Raw genomic sequence first — 13646 nt, forward strand, 5'->3', positions numbered from 1 at the left:
GGTTCTCATACTTCAGTGATTTTTGTTTACTTATTTGAATATAATTCTTTTGTTGTTTTAATTATATTCTAAGTTCTGGGGTACATGTGCAGAATGTGCAGGTTTGTTACATAGATGTACACGTGCCATGGTGGTTTGCTGCACCCATCAACCCGTCATCTATATTAAGTATTTCTCCTAATGCTATCCTTCCCCTAGCCTCCCATCCTCTGACAGGCCCCAGTGTGTGATGTTCCCCTCTGTGTCCATGTGTTGTCATTATTCAACTCCCACTTATGAGTGAGAACACGGGGTGTTTGGTTTTCTGATCTTGTGTTAGTTGCTAAGAATGATGGTTTCCAGCTTTATCCATGTTCCTGAAAAGGACATGAACTCATCCTTTTATATTGCTGCATAGTATTCCATGGCATATATGTGCCACATTTTCTTTATCCAGTCTATCATTGATGGGCATTTGGGTTGGTTCCAAGTCATTGCTATTGTGAACAGTGCCATAATAAACATACATGTACATGCATCTTTATAGTAGAATGATTTATAATCCTTTGGGTACATACCCAGTAATGGGATTTCTTACATCATAATTCTTGTCTCTTGATAATGAAACGGGAAAAGTTCCCTTGTCCCCCTTGCTTGCAGGGTATGTGATGGGGGTGTAACTCGCTTCTTCAGTGCCTGGCTGCTCAAACCTCTAGGGGAGCATAAGGACAGGCAGGCTGTGGGGCTCTGATCCCACAGCAGGTTCTAGGGGTGAATGTTTACAGCTCCTGAAGCCCCAGTGGGCATGTGTTACAGGATGCACTTAGTTTGCCGTCTATAGGTGGCTTGTGTTAACCAGCTCAATTACGCTCTCAACCTTGTTGCAAGGACAGAGGGCTTTCTGTATCCCAGGTTCTTGCCTTGGTGTACCAGAAGAATCGGATCACACATGGGCTTGGAGAATGAGTGCAAGTTTTACTGAGTTGAACTAGCTCTCAGCTGATGGGGGAGCCAGAAGGGAGATGGTCTTCCCCTGGAGTTGGGCTGCTCAGCAGCCCCACAGCCCTGGCTCTCCTCCAACTGCCCTGGCCAAACTCCACCTGGTCGATGGCCAGCCGGAGTGCTGGTGGTGTTAGTGTGCCCTTCTGCTGAGGTGCTGCTCTCTACCACCAGCAGCTTGTGTCTTCTGCCGCCGATGTACTCCTCTGGAAGTCTGGCCACCTGTGTGTCTGCCCACTAGGGTTCGGGATTTTATAGGCCCAGGATGGGGGTATGGTAGGCCAGGGTGGTCTTGTGAAACGCAACATTTGGGCAGGAAATGTCTGTCCTCACCTAGATCTGTGGGGGTGGAGCCTTACCGAGGGACCATGCCCTCCTCTACCCAGCATTTCCCTTCCCTTGCTTCCATATTATTTAAAGGGACGATGCTCTTCCCTTCCCAGCACTCCTTTATCAATAACAGGTAGGAATTTTAATATATTCTATTTTGAAGATAATCTAATTTTATTCTGTTTGTCGTTAACTTGTTTATTCTCTTTGGAAACTTACATAACAGTTGCCCTCTTGAAATTTAATACAATTTATCACATTTTTCTAAAATGAAATATTCTTTTCATGTCTTCCTCTTTTGCCCTCTTATAATCTTAAAACTTGACTCTTTAGTCACCTTAAGAAAAAACATTCATTTTATTATTTTCTTGATTATTGCTTCTACTTTCACATCTTTGCCTTTACATATCCAATTTTATAAATATTCCCTTGGATCACACTTCCATGTCACATTTTCACTAATTCCCTTTTTCTTTGTTTTTTGTTTTACATTCAGAAATAATTTGCCATTTCAAATAACTAAATGGAGCAGAGTTCTTATTTTTATTTTGTCCTTCTTGAGTTTCTTATAAGCATATTTAATATTTTTGTTCTAAATCTTCTCTCTACCTAGCATATCACTCTTATTTCATGGATGCAGATTTCTTTGCATATCATTCTTTGGGTAACAAATAGAGATAAAAATAAGCCATGTCCTTTTTTCTGCATATCCTCTATTTTCTTGAGGCAGTACATTTTAAAAATTTAGCATGTTACTATTCTCTCATGATGTCGATTTTTCCTCAAGTTAATTCTGTATTTTCTATCAATATGATTAAATGTAGGATTAAATGAATCCATATTAATCATTGATAGTTGTTGCCACTTCCTAAAAAATCGCGTGGACTATTTTAACATAAATTCTACATAATAAATATACACTTTAAAGTTTGGGAAGTTCTGGCCCCAAAAATATGGCTCCTGGTGGCATTATCACTTAAAAATTTGTTAGATATGCAAATTGTGGAACCTCACTACAGACCTGCTGAATCAAACTCCGAGGTGGAGCCCAACAATCTGTGTTCTAATAAGCCCTTCTGGTGATTCTAGTGCATGCTCAAGTTTGAGAACCACTGATCTAAATGATACTCTAGAAGGTGACTATGGATTTTCTGATGGTTGTTCAGGTAGGCAACAAGTCAAAGTATTTGTTGCCCCATCGCCTTCATCAAGGAATTAGGAAAAAAGCTCCTATGGAAACTGAGCACAGTAGATTTCCCTGCTTAAGCTACCTGATTTTATCCTCATGCTTCTCATAGTCCAACTTTAGGTAGAGGCCATACCCTGTTTCTTTTTCTTGTCTGTAGTGGGTTCAATTGTGTCCCTTAAAAAGATTTATTCAAGTTCTAATTTCTAATATGTATAAATGTGACCTTATTTGGAAATAGGCTCTTCTCAGATGTAATCAGGCTAAGAAGATGTCATATTGGATTAGGGTGGGCCCTACATCCAGTGAATGTTAGTATCCTTATATGAAGAACAGAAGATACAAAGATACACAGCGGAAGACATGTGACCATAGAGACGGGGATAGGAGTGATGCAGCTACAAACCAAGGAACACAAAGGGTTGCTGGGAGCCACCAGACGCTAGAAAGAGGCAGGGAAGAATTCTTCCCTTGAGAAGGAAGACAACCGTGTCCCACACTTTGATTTTTTTTTTTTTTTTTTTTTTTTTTACTTCTGCCTCTGTAACTCAGAATAAATTTATATTGTGTTAGGTCACCAAGTTTTTGGTATGTCGTTGTGACAGCTCTAAAACACAAACACAGGCAAAATCTGCCTCCCCACTTCCCTTTTAACCAAAGTCAAATGGGATGCTGGGTAAAACTCTAGTTATAGTACATTATGTCCAGCTAAGTCATCAAAAACAGGGCCATTCAGCCATCTCTTGAAGATACTCCTCTAAAATGGCAGAGATCATTTCCCTACCTCCAATGAAAACATCTGTTCCCTTTTCCCAATGCTGAGACCTTTGATTCCTTCCATTTTTTTCCTTGCTTCCCCCACAAATATCCCCCGACCTATGTCCCAATTCCCTGACTGTCAACTTTCCCATATCCTTTAGAAATAAAAACCTTGAGGCCTCTGGCACAGCCATGATTTTTTTGACCCTTGTGTAGGATGCAGGTAGGAGTGAGGGTGGTAACAGTCTGGAGAGCAGGAAAAATGAAGGTCAACAATGTCAGCTTGACCCTGGATAGCAGCTTGCCTTTCTTTCATTAGGAATCTAAATATTTTACTTAAAAAATTCAAGCATCTTATACCCTAGAGTTAACCTCTGTCAATATTTCCATAGCTTCTTGAAATTATGGTAAAGAGTTACTGTTCCTCTTTCCAACTTTATATTACATTAAAAACACTCATTCTTTTGTCTTTTTCTTGTCTATAAATGCAATGAAGATAGCTTATCCTGCAATAATATTATTCATTTATGATGATAAAAATATATAGATTCAATGAAGAACATTTTGAAGTATATAAAAGTGACAAGCAGAAAATGATTTATTCAATCTCATTTACCTTGAAGTAAACAGTGTTGTACCCAGGGTATACATTATTTAGACCACTTAGAAACATTATTTTAATGGCTGCATAATATTTTCTTACCTAGATGGCTATATCATAATTTATATCACTGAGAAAACAAAAGCTATCATATAGGAGTAAAACTCTAAACTTCTTGTTTCCTACTTGCAACTTATGCATTGGCCCTTACCCTGTTCCTTTTTTGTATTAGAGGGGATGTAGAAGAGTTATAAACTTATTCCAAGTTCTATCTAAATTGATATCCCAAACATCTTATATTTTTCCCATAAACTCAGGGTACTTCTTGATCACTTGTAGCCTTTCAAGTTTCCCATAATTTCCCCGTCTGTCACGGTTCTCAAAAGAGCTTTGTATATGAGTTTGGCATTTATTTCTTTTTTTAAATATAGAAAACTTAGGTTTATTAAGCTATTACAAAAACAAAACAATTACCATTTGAAGTACTTTGAGTACTTCATCCCAGACTCACTTGTTCTGTTACAGAAACGAATCTAGAAGGTGGAAATTAGAAGATATAACCTTTTAGAGGTTATAACAGAGCAGGCTGGTAAAACATGATGAAAGAGCCCTCTCTTTTCCACCCAGTCTACTTACATCTCCAAGCTCCTGTGCATTTTCACCACATAGGTCTGCTAGCCTACAGAAGATGCATACAATGAAGGCAGGAATTATAGGCCTACTCAGAGGGTACTCAGACACATACAGTTTTGAGGTAAATAATAAACTACAAATACCCTCTTGTTTAAGTTAATTCATCAAGTTAATAAAGGTCATAGTATCTATCTTCTGCTGGTGACAACTTATCTCAGTATAGTCTGTCTCAAGAAAGAACTGGTTCAGGTTGGGTTTTGGAAAAGGAAAGACTTTCATCAACTTTGCTCCAGAGTGGAAAAGGCACCAAGTTCTCTCCTATAGTTAGGAGCAGAGTTTTTTTTTTTTTTTTTTTTTTGAGATGGAATTTCGTTCTTGTTGCCCAGGCTGGAGTGCAATGGCATGATCTCTGCTCACTGCAATAGGAGCAGAATCTTAAACCTGCATAAATCATTTTCAGTGATCAACATCTGCATCCTCAAACTGTCCAGCAACTATTGGTGTGGTATCCACCTCCATCCCATCTTCATAATCATATTGAATCTTCTGTCCTGTCCCCAGCCATATTATACTGGCTGCTCACAGACTGAGAAAGCATTTCTTCTAATCTCTCCAATGTAGCTTGGCCTTCTGCTGTTAATGGGATAATCCTACTTCATAGGTGTAAAATTTAGGGATGTCCCCTTGTCCTCGTTCATGTGCTTCCACATCATATTCTTCTCCATCGTAGTCATCTGAATCTTCATCCTCAGGATCTGGATGCAAGGCCTGGCATTCACACATTGCAGTGAACATTGCCTCCAAAGCTGATTTATCACTAGGTACAAATATAAATTCAGTAAGAAGTTCAACATCATCACTGTCTTCCTCTTCTTCATCAGCAACAGATTCTTTGGATTCTTCAAATATGTCATTCACCATAACATACAAATGTTCTCCCAGACAGTCACTTTGGTCCCTGGATAATGCAAGTAAACTAACGGTGGGGTATTCCAGTGAGAATCCTAATCCAGAGCTATCTAGCCAAGACAGGTGGCTCTCAGCGATGAAAAGGGTACCAGTGCGGAGGCCTTTCCTGTTCAGCACAGCCTTGGTGTCTGACTGCTGCCGCAGGTGCCCCTCTGCCGGCTCAGGTAGCAGGAAACTATTTCGGCATTTATTTTTCAATGTACCACAATGTTAACATTGAGATAGCTTCTATGGACAGCTATCTCAAAGTATTCCTATGACCTTTGTGTTGTCCTCCCCACACTAGACCCTCCATTTTCTTTGCTGACTATGTAACGGTATTTGTAGGGCTTCAGTTGTACATATTTGTTTAGTTTCACTTGACATATAATTTCTATGAAATGTATTAATATTTCATCTCACTAACTTCAGCCTTTTTCATTTGTAATATGGATTATAGAAACAATTCTCAGTGGTATTCTTTCTCCCAGTCTTCCTCAAATTAATCATCTATATTGCCATAAGAGTAATACTTCTATGTTAATTAGACCACTAAATTACTCCCATGCTTAAAAAATGTTAATGGACTCTATACCCTCTCTAGGATAAAAGCCAAATGCCCTCATGGATCTCTCTTGCTAGCCTTTACCCTTCATCTCCATCTGGCCCCCAATTTGAACTCATTAACCATGCATCAGAATGCCTAGCATCCTTTTAACAACTTCTTTTTCCTCAAAAGTTCCCTATAATCTGTCAGAGCTCTGATGAAATTTTATGTAACCCTATTTCTACATCCAAAGTATAGGTTAACTATTTCTTCAGTGAGTTCATATGGCTACCCATTCATAATCATCATAACATTTTGTATACCATATTGCAGTTGACAATTTACAATTTATTGCCCACCTGACTGTAAATTTTTTGAGGACAAGGACTTTGTCTTATCTTCATAAGAAAAATTTGTACCATGGTACCTGGTACAAATTAAAATTTCTGGTAATTTTTAAAAATTTTAAATTATTGTGGGCACATAGTAGGTATGGGGTATATTTTGATAGTATATGTATCATATACATACATATATTGATATGTATAATAATCACATCAGGGTAAATTAGATATTCATCACCCCAAGCACTTATACTTCATATTACAAATGATCCAGTTACACTCTTTTGGTTATTTTTAAATGTATTATTAAATTATTATAGTTACCATGTTGTGCTATCAAATACTGGATCTTATTCATTCTTTCTAACTATTTTTTGGTACCTATTGGCTATCCCTACTTCCCTTGCCCCACTATACTTCCCAGCCTCTGGTAACCATCATTCTACCCACTATCTCCATGAGTTCCATGGTTCTAATTTTTACCTCTTACAAATAAGCGAGAACATACGAAGTTTGTCTTTTTGTGTCAGGCTTTTATCACTTAACATAATTACCTCTAGTTGGATTTTTGTATATGGCAAGAGATAGGTAACTAGTTTTATTCTTCTGCATATGGATATCCAGTTTTCCCAGCACCATTTATTGAAGAAACTATCCTTCTCCAACTGCATGTTCCTGGCAACTTTGTCAAAAATAAGTTCACGGTGTATGTATAGATTTGTTTCTGGTCTTTCTATTCTTTTCCATTGGTCTATGTGTCTCTTTTTATGCCAGTGCCATGCTCTTTTGGTTACTATAGCTGTGTAGTATTATTTGAAGTCAGATAATGTGATTCCTCCAGTTTTGCTCTTTTTGCTCAAGATAGCTGTGACTGTTCTGGGTCTTTTGTAATTCCATATAAGTTTTAGGATTTTTTTTTCTATTTCTGGGAAGAATGTCATTGGTATTTTGACAGGAATTGAATTGAATCGGTAGACTGCTTTGGGTAGTGTGGAAATTTTGACAATATTGATTATTCCAATCCCTGAACATGAAATACCTTCCCATTTTACTGTGTCCTCTTCAGTTTCTTGCATCAATATTTTATAGTTTTCATTGGATCTTTCATGTCTTTGGTTAATTTCCAGGTATTCAACTTGCTTTGTACCTATTGTAAATGGGATTACTTTTTAAATTTCTTTTTCAGATTATTTGCTTCTGGCATATAAAAATGCTCCTGATTTTTCTATGTTGATTTTTGAATACTGCAACTGTACTGAATTTATCAGTTGTAATAATTTTTTGTGAAATCCTTAGTTTTTTTCCAAATATGAGATCATATCATTTGCAAACAAGGATAATTTGACTTCTTCCTTTCCAATTTGGATGTCTTTTTATTTCTCTTGTCTGTTTGATCTAGCTAGAATTTTCAGTGCTATGTTGGATAACAGTAGTCATAGTGGGCATCCTTGTCATGTTCCAGATATTCAAGGAAAGGCTTTCAGTGTTTCTTTTTCTATTCATTATTATACTAGCTATGGATCTGTAATACATGGCTTTTATTATGTTGAAGTATGTTTCTTGTATAACCATTTCTTAGGGTATTTATCAAGAGGGGATGTTAAAATTCATTATTTTTCAGCATCAGTTGAAATGATTCTATCACTTTTGTCCTTCATTCTGTTGATATGATGTATCACATTGATTTGTATACATTGACCATCCTTGTATCCTTGTGATAAATCCCAAAGATGATGAAGAATGATCTCTTTAATGTGTTGTTGAATTTGGTTTGCTAGTATTTTGTAAGATTTTTACATTAATATTCATCAGGGATATTGGCCTGTAGTTTTTTTTTCCTTTGATTTATATTTGGTTTTGGTATCAGGGTAATAATAATGATTATGGAAGTACTTCCTTCTCCCCTTCTCCTCTATATTTTGAGATAGTTTGGGTGGGATTGTATTAGTTTTTTTTTTTTTTTTTTTTTTTTTTTTTACGTTTGGCAAAATTCAGTAGTGAAGCCATTGGGTCCCAGCCTTTTCTTTGGAGACTATTTCTTACAGCTTTGATCTCATTACTTGTTATTCATCTGTTTAGGTTTTTGATTTCTTCATGATTCAATGTTGGTAGATACTATGTGTCTAAAAATTTATCCATTTCTTCTAAGCTTTCCAACTTATTGGCATAGAGTTGCTCATAGCAGCCTCAAATTTTTGAGTTATTTGTTGTAATGTCTCCTTTTTCATTTTTGATGTTATGAGTCTGTCTAAACATTTGTCAAGTTTATTTTATTCTTTGTCTAAAGGTTTGTCAAGTTTCTTTTCAAAAGCATCTTTTCGTTTCATTAATCTTTTGTGTTGTTTTGTTCATTCAAATTTATTAATGCTCTAATCTTTACTGTGTCTATTCTTCTCTTCTAAATTTGGATTTAGTTTGCTCTTGCTTTCCTAGTTCTTTAAGATGCCTCATTCGGTTCTTTATGTGAAGTGTATCTTCTTTTCTGATGTAGGCACTTTTAGCTATAAACTTCCCTCTCGGTACTGCTTTTGCTGTACCCCATAGGTTTTGGCATGTTGCGTTTCCATAATCATTTGTTTCAAAATATTTTTCAATTTCTTTATTTTATTTTATTTTATTTTTTTATTATACTTTAGGTTTTAGGGTACATGTGTACAATTTTTTCATTGACCCACTGGTCATTCAGGAGTATAATGTTTAATTTTCATGTGTTTGTATAGTTTCCAGAAATTTCTCTTGTTATTGATTTATTGTTTTCTTCCCTTGTCATCAGATAAGGTTTGATATAATTTCAACATTTTGAATGTTTAAGTCTTGTTTTGTGGCTTGAGAATGATTCATGTGCTGAGGAGACAAATGTTTATTCTGCAGGTGTTGGATAAAATGTCCTGTAAATATGTATTAGGTCTATTTGTTCCATGGTGCAGATTAAGTCTAATGTTTCCTTGTTAATTTTCTGTCTTAAATAACCTGTCCACTGCTGATAGTGGGGTGTTGAAGTCTCCAGCAATTATTGTATTAGTCTGTCTCTCTAGCTCTAATAATATTTACTTTATATATCTTGGTGCTTCATGTTGGGTGCATATATTTTAAATCATTATGTCCTCTTGCTAAATTGACTCCTTTATCATTATGCAATAATGTTCTTTGTCTATTCTTCATGTTTTAAGTGTATTGTCGCTGGATATACTGTTCTCAGGTAGAAGTTTTTTCGTTTGTTTTTTCTGTCAGCAATTTAAATATGTCATGCTACTCTCTCCTGGTCTATAAGGTTTCCACTGAAGTCTGCTGCCAGGCATATTGGAGCTTCATTGTTTGTAATTTGTTCCTTTCCTTTGCTACTTTTAGAATCCTTTATCCTTGACTTTTGGGGGTTTGATTATTGAATGGCTTGAGGTAGTGGTCTTTGGGATAAATCTGCTTGGTACTCTATAACCTTCTTGTATTTGAGTATTGATATCTTTCTCTAGGTTTGAGAAGTTCTCTATTATCCCTTTGAATAAACTTTCTACCCCTAGTGCACTCTCTCTCTGTCTCTTCAAGGCCAATAACTCTTAGATTTGCCTTTTGGGGGCTATTTTCTAGATCTTAATTGTGCCACATTCTTTTTTCTTTTTTCTTTTTTCTTTTGTCTCCTGTCTCCTCTGACTGTGTATTTTCAAGTAGCTTGTCTTCAGGCTCACTAATTCTTCTGCTTGATCAGTTCTGCTACTAAGAGACTCTAGTGCATTTTTAGTATGTCAGTTATATTTTCAGCTCCAAAATTTCTACTGGATTCTGCTTATTTCAATTTCTTTGCTAAATTTACCTGATGATATCCTGAATTTCTTCTGTGTGTTATCTTGAATTTCTTTGTTTCCTCAAAACAACTATTTTGAATTCTCTGTTTGAAAGGTCACACATCTGTCTCTCTATTGGTCCCTGGCGCCTTAGGTGAGGTCATGTTTTCCTGGATACTCTTGATGCTTGTGGATATTCACTGGTGTCTGGGCATTGAAGAGTGAGGTATTTATTATAGTCTTCATAGTCTAGGTTTGTTTGTACTTGTACTTCTTGGGAAGCCTTTCCAGGTATTTGAAGAGACTTAAGTGTTTTCATCTATGATTTGGTTACTGTAGCTGTATCTGAATTAGAGGGTATCCCAAGCCCAATAATGCTATGGTTCTTGCAGACTCACAGAGGTACTGCCTTGCTGGTCTTAGATAAGATCTGGAAGAATTCTCTGGATTACCAGGCAGAGAATCTTGTTTTCTTCCCTTATTTTCGCGCAAACAAATGGAGTCTCTCTCTCCATGCTGAGCTGCCTGGAGCTAGGGGAAGGGTGACACAAGCAGCCTTGTGGCCACCAATACTGGAACTGTACTGGGTCAGACCTGAAGCTAGCACAGCACTGGGTTTTGCCCAAGGCCCACTATAACTACTACCTGGCTAGCACTTATGTTTACTCAAGGCCCTAGGGCTCTATAATCAGCAGGTAGTGAAGCCAGCTAGGCTTCTGTTTTTCTCTTGAGGGTGGCAAGTTCACCTGGTCCCAGGTGAGTCCAGTAATGCTGTCCAGGAAACAGGACAAGGAGTCAGAAACCATATAAATCTACCTGGTGATCTATTTTGCTGTGGCTGAGATGGCACCCAAGCCATGAGACAAAGTCCTTCCCACTCTTCCCTTCCCTTTCCCCAGGCAGAGGAGTCTCTCCCCATGTCTGCCACCACTACAGGCCCATGGGGAGTACTGCCAGGGTACCACTGATGTTCACTTAGGGCCCAAGATATCTTCAGTCAACTTGTAGTAAACGCTGCCATGCCTGGGACTCACTTTTCAGGATAGTGGGCTTCTCTCTGGCCCAAGGTAGGCCCAGAAACACTGTAAGAGCCAAGGGAAGAATCAGGGACCTCAGGGGCCTGCTTGGTGCTCTTCCGCACTGTGACAGAGCTGGTACCTCTGCTGCAGAACAGTCTCCTTTATTCTTCTCTCGCTTTTCTCAAGCAGAAGGGGCCTTTCTCTGTAGGCATCATTGCTGGGACTGTGCTGGGTCATACCTGAAGCCAGCATGACTCAAGAGTTTCATCCAAGACCCACAGTATGTACTACCTGCTTACTGCACAGATTTAGAGCCTAAGGGCTCTTTAGTCAGCAGGTGATCAATTCTGCTAGGACTGGGTCCTTCCTTTTAAGGAACCAGGTTCTCTGCTGCCCCAGGGTCTGTCTAGAAATGTCATCCAGGAGCTAGGGCCTGAAATAGGGGCCTCATGACTCTCCCTGGTTCCTTACCCTACTGTGGTTGAGCTAGTATCCAATTTTCAAGAAAAAGTCCTATTTACTCTTTCTTCTCTTCTCAAGCAGAAGGAAGAAGTCTCTTTTAGAGCTGCAGGCTGCAATGCCTGGGGTTGGGAGCAAGTCATGCAAGCAGTCCCTTAGCTGCCTTGGCTCATGTCTCACTAGGCATGTGTGCCCTCCCCAAGTCCAGTGGCCCCAAGCCCAGCACAACACTTGATCTTGCCTAGAATTTGCAATCCTTACGGCCTTGATTGTCTTTCAGATTTACTTAAGACCCCAGAGCACTTTTGCCCATTGTGGTGAGGCTTGCCCAAATTCAAGTTCTGACTGCTAGGATGGGCAATTCCCTTCTGGCTAGATAGAGCAAGTCGGAATACTCCTTCCCTAGGTTCCACCTGAGTTCTGTCCACTGTTGCTTTCTGCTGTGCCACAGCAGCATTGTACTCCAATGCAAAGTCCCACAATTGCTATCTCTACCTCCCCGAAGGTCACAGACGGTTCAGGGCATACATACCCCTATGACTATAGTCAGTCCAAGCTAAAATCCTTTCTCCATAGACTGAGTCCTAATTTAGCCTCATGTCTAGCCATTTTACCCAGCCTTCTTGTTAATGCTTAAATGTCCTCTGTAATAACACTTTGGAATTCTTTATCCCTATTTTTTCATAATATACTTCTAATATTAACATTTAGATTTTTAGACTTTCACTTTTTCTTTTTCTTCAAATTCATTTTTATACTTTATATCTGTATTTTCTGTCCATTCCTACTCTTGGCATGTGAACTTCTGACTCAAGGTATGTTTTTAGTAAAAATTCTTTAATGACATTTCATCATGTCAATATCTTGTTTTATAGTCTACCTTTGCCTTAATGGCTGCTTTTGCAGAGATTATTTTAATCAGCTGAAAAGTTTTCTCAATACTTCAGTAGTTTTAATAGGAGCATTTTACAGATTTTCCTGTGGTTTTATGCTTATTTTTAAATGGTTTTATTTTTTTTATGGACCAGAAATAACTGGCATTTCTGCATGGGGTGGAAAAGGTGTGAGCTATTTGTGTGGCTTACTACATTTTCTTTTTCTAGAAAATGATGTTTCTATAGGTACAGTAAAATATAGCACCTTTGATTTGAGAGACAGTGTTTTAATACCATGATATTCTTTTGTTTCATTAGGATCCTTAATTTCTGCCATTTGATTTTTTTTCTTTCTCGTTTCCATGATGCATCCACTTTATAACTTCCCTCTCTCCTCGGAGGTGATGCCTTTCCGAGACTGTTTCTCTACTCTTGCATATGCAAGCTCCTATCCTTTGATTTCCTAGCAGACAATTCTGATTCACAATGACTCAGTGTTTTCCCCAATCACTGTGGAACTCTCTGCGTGTGACTTTGTCTTTAGCTCACCACTGCTAGACCTTTGCTGCATTCTCATCTTTACTGTTTCCTTCTAAATTTTTGCTTTGGAATGGGCTCCTGAGCTGGCTCTGCTGCTTTTGAGTTTCCAATATAACAAATTTCAATGGAAATGGAAATTTGTAATATTATATTTTCTCCTAATGGAATTAGAAATGTAAATGACTATTAATATTCCTTGTTGATTTTGTAAGACATATGGGGAGATTTATAATTCAGTAACTTTTTTTTTTTTTTTTTTTTTTTTTTTTTTTTTTTTGAGACAGTCTTGCTCTGTCACCAGGCTGGAGTGCAGTGCCAAGATCTTGGCTCACTGCAATCTCCACCTCCTGGGTTCAAGCGATTCTTCTGCCTCAGCCTCCCAAGTAGCTGAGATTATAGGTGCCACCACACTCAGCTGAATTTACAGGCGCCATCCAGATAGTTTTTGTATTTTTAGTACAGACGGAATTTCACCATGTTGGCCAGGATGGTCTCGATCTCCTGACCTCGTGATCCGCCCTCCTCAGCCTCCCAAAGTGCTGGGAAAACAGGTGTGAGCCACCGTGCCCAGCCTACTTATTTCTTAAATATCTTATTTTGAAATAATTACACAGATGTTCACAAAGGTATAAAGAAACACATACAAGG

General features: G+C 38.1%; 1 pseudogene; it reads right to left on the minus strand.

Annotated features, from left to right (window-relative positions):
• Positions 1–4916: 4916 nt before the first annotated feature.
• LOC129473110 (methylosome subunit pICln-like) lies at positions 4917–11024 on the minus strand (annotated as a pseudogene).
• Between the last annotated feature and the right edge of the window lie 2622 nt (positions 11025–13646).

Source organism: Symphalangus syndactylus, chromosome 23 (assembly GCF_028878055.3).
Source record: "Symphalangus syndactylus isolate Jambi chromosome 23, NHGRI_mSymSyn1-v2.1_pri, whole genome shotgun sequence".
NCBI lineage: Eukaryota > Metazoa > Chordata > Mammalia > Primates > Hylobatidae > Symphalangus > Symphalangus syndactylus.